At 36.7% G+C, this 3,837-nt stretch overlaps 1 non-coding gene across 1 annotated transcript; it reads right to left on the reverse strand.

Annotated features, from left to right (window-relative positions):
• On the reverse strand, nt 1-164 carry LOC112316593 (U1 spliceosomal RNA). The gene has a single exon (XR_002976003.2). It is a non-coding gene; the product is annotated as a U1 spliceosomal RNA (small nuclear RNA).
• Between the last annotated feature and the right edge of the window lie 3,673 nt (nt 165-3,837).

Below are 3,837 nucleotides of genomic sequence, written 5' to 3' on the forward strand. Positions count from 1 at the left end.
AGGGGGAGAGCATGAATGCAGCCCCACACTAGCACAGATTATGCAGTGGAGTTTCCCACATTTGGGGAAATCGCAGGGGTCAGCACATCCGGAGTGCAATAGTTGAGCCATGCCCAGGAAAAAACACCTTCTTAATCATGTTATCTCCTTTTTTAGGTAAGTATACAAATTTGTCTATTTTTCTTTTTGTCCCTTGTGCTTTTGATGTCATATCCAAGAAATCACTACCTAACCCAAGATCACAAAGATTTACTCCTATATTTTCTTCCAAGATTTTTAGCTCTTGCTAAATGATCTATTTTGAGGTAATTTTTATGTATAATGTGAAGTGGAATCTAACTTCATTGTTTTGCATGTGGATATTCAATTGTCCCACATCTTTAGTTGAAAAAACTATTCTTTCACCACTAAATTGTCTTGGCATCCTTATCAAAAATCAGTTGACCATAAATATAGGAGTTTATTTCTGGACTCCTAATTCTGTTCCATTGATCTATGTATTCTTATGCCAGTACCACACACTCATCATAGCTTAGTAGTAAGTTGTGAAATCTGGAAGTGTGACTCCTACAACTTTGCTCTTCTCTTTCAGGATTATTTCTCTAATCTCAGTCCTTTGCATTTCCATATGATTTTTAGGACCAGCTTACTCATTTTTAATTAAAAAGTCACCTTGTATTTTGATGGAGATTATGTTGAATCATAGACAATTTAAGGAGTATTGCTATCTTAACAATATTAAATTTTCTGACTATGAACATAGGATTTCTTGCCTTTTATTTAGGGCTTCCTTAATTTTTTTCAATCATGTGTTACAATTTTCAGTATACATATCTTATCATTCTTTTGATAAATACATTCCTAAATATTTCATTTTTTGATGTTATTATAAATTGAATTATTTTTTTAATTTCATATTCATATAGTTCATTGCTGGTGTATAGAAATACAATTGATTTTTGTATATTGTAGTTTGTATTCTGCAACCATGCTGATCTCATTAATTAATCCCTAATTGACTATGTGTGTGTGTGTGTGTGTGTTGTTTAGAATTTTCTGTATACAAAATCATATCATATATGAATAGAGATAGTTCTACTTCTTCCTGTTTGATCTGGGTGCCTTTTTTTTTTCTTGCCTAATGGTCCTGTCTAGAATCTTCAGGATATAATGAACAGAATTGGTGAGAGCAGACATCCTCATCTTGTTCTCGATCTTAGGGGGAAAGCTTTCACTCTTTCACCACTAAGTCTAATGTTAGATGTGGGGGGTTTGTAGATGCTCTTTATCAAGTTGAAAAAATGCACTTCTATTCCTAATTTTATGAGTGTTTTTATAGTGAAAAGGTATTGAATTTTTTCAAATACTTATTCTGCATCTGTTGAGATGATGATGTGGTTTTGGTCCATTATTTTATTAATATGATGTATTATATTGGTTTCCAAATATTAAACCAATCTTGCATTCCTGTGATAAATCCCAGTCTTTTGATATGTTGCTGGGTTCATTTTACTAGTATTCTGTTGAGGATTTTTGCATCTATGTTGATGAATGATGTTGATACATATTTTTCTTGTGATATCTTTCTCTGGTTTTGATATCTGAGTAATACTGGACTCGTGGCATGGGAAGAGTGTGAAATATTAGTAGTAATCCTTTAAATATTTGGTAAAATTCACTAGTGAAGACATCTGGGCCTGGAATTTTCCCTGTGGGAAGTTTTTTTGTTTTGTTTTGCAGTTCTTTTTTATAATTATTATTATTATTTCTCTGTTACAGCTGTCACAGTTTTCCCCTGTTGCTCTCCCCTGCCTCGCCCGCCTCCTCCCCCTCCCACAGTCAATCCCCACCCTGTTGTCCTTGTCCATGGGTCATTTATACTTGTTCTTTAACTAGGCCCTTCCTCTTCTTTCCTCCTTTACCCCCCTCTCTCCTCCCCTCTTGTCCCTGTCAGTTTGTTCCTTGTTTCCATGCCTCTGGTTCTATTTTGCTCATTTGTTTGTTTTATTTGTTAGGTTCCTGTTATAGGTGAGATCATATGGTATTTGTCTTTCACCACCTGGCTTATTTCACTTAGCATAATACTCTCCAGTTCCATGTATGCTGTCATGAAAGGTAGGAGTTCCTTCTTTCTGCTGCGTAGTATTCTATTGTGTAATGTACTACAGCTTTTTGATCCACTCATTTACTGATGGGCATTTAGGCTGTTTCTAGCACTTGGCTATTGTAAATAGTGGTGCTATAAACATTAGGGTGCATAGGTTCTTTTGAACTGGTGTTTCAGGATTCTTAGGGTACAGTCCCAGCAGTGGAATTGCTGTATCAAAAGGCAGTTCCATTTTTAGTTCTCTGAGGAAATTCCATACTGTTTTCCACAGTGGCTGCACTAGTCTGCATTCCCACCAACAGTGCACTAGGGTTCCTTTTTCTTCTTATCATCAGCACTTCTTGTTTGTTGATTTGTTAATGATGGCCATTCTGACTGGTGTGAGGTGGTATCTCATTGTGGTTTTAATTTGCATCTCTCTGATGTCTAGTGATGTTGTGCATCCTTTCATATGCCTCTGGGCCCTCTGTATGTCCTCCTTGGAGAAGTGTCTGTTCAGGTACTTTGCCCATTTTTTAATTGGATTGTTTGTCTTCCTGGCATTGAGTCATATGAGTTCTTTATATATTTTGGAGATCAAATCTTTGTCCGAGGTATCATTGGCAAATGTATTTCCCATATGGTTGGTTCCCTTTTCATTTTGATGATGTTTTCTTCAGCTGTGCAGAAGCTTTTTAATTTGACATAGTCCCATTTGTTTATTCTTTCCTTTATTTCCCTTGTACTAGAGGATGTATTGGTGAAAATATTGCTGCATGGGATATCTTACTGCCTGTGTTTCTTTGTGGGAAGTTTTATTTTTTCAGATTTTATTTATTTATTTTTAGAGAGAGGGGAAGGAAGGGAAAAGAGAGGGAGAGAAACATCAACGTGTGTTTGCCTCTCATGCGCCCCCAACTGGGAACCTGGCCCACAACCCAGGCATATGCCCTAGCCTGGGAATCAGGTCAGCAACCCTTTTGTTTGCAGGCTGGCACTCAGTCCACTGAACCACACCTGCCAGGGCATCTTTGTGGGAAGTTTTAAAAATACTAACACAATCTCTTTTTTTAGGTCTATTCAGACTACCTGTTTTTTGAGGTGGTTTCAGTAGGTTTTTGTCTAATAATTTGTCCATGTTTTCTAGGTTATCTAATTTCATAGCATTAAATAATATACTTGTTTATAGTATTCCTTTACAATCCTTTTTATTTCTCTGGGGTCTGTAGTAATGGCCCTTCTTTCATTCTTCATTTTAGTAACTTCAGTCTTCTCTTTTTTTTTTCTTGGTCAGTCTAGCTGAAGATATGTCAATTTTGTTCATCTCTTCAAAGAACCAACTTTTAATTTTGTTAATTTTTTTACTGCTTTTCTGTTAATAGGGTGATATAAGCTGCTTGGGTGAGGGGACATTCAGACTGGGACTATTTCCTGAGCAGCTGGATTCACATTCAACTGCTTGTCTATTTCACTCTAAATAGGTTTTACTTTAGTAAAGTAAAGTAAAAATCCCTCATCCCCATGACTCCTGGAGTGATATGACGAAGAAAATAGAGATGACACTATTACTTGGTGGCTGTGAGGAACAGCTGTTCCATTAAATCCATAAACACTTCTTAACCATTAACAAGCTGTGAAGAAGACACTAAGGGGGCAGGGATGAGTAGCCAGAATCAGCCACAGACTTTCCTAAGCCCACAGTCTGGTTGGGGAGACGCACATGTACACAACCAACTTTAACACAGGTCAGA

This window comes from Desmodus rotundus, chromosome 9, assembly GCF_022682495.2.
Source record: "Desmodus rotundus isolate HL8 chromosome 9, HLdesRot8A.1, whole genome shotgun sequence".
Lineage (NCBI taxonomy): Eukaryota > Metazoa > Chordata > Mammalia > Chiroptera > Phyllostomidae > Desmodus > Desmodus rotundus.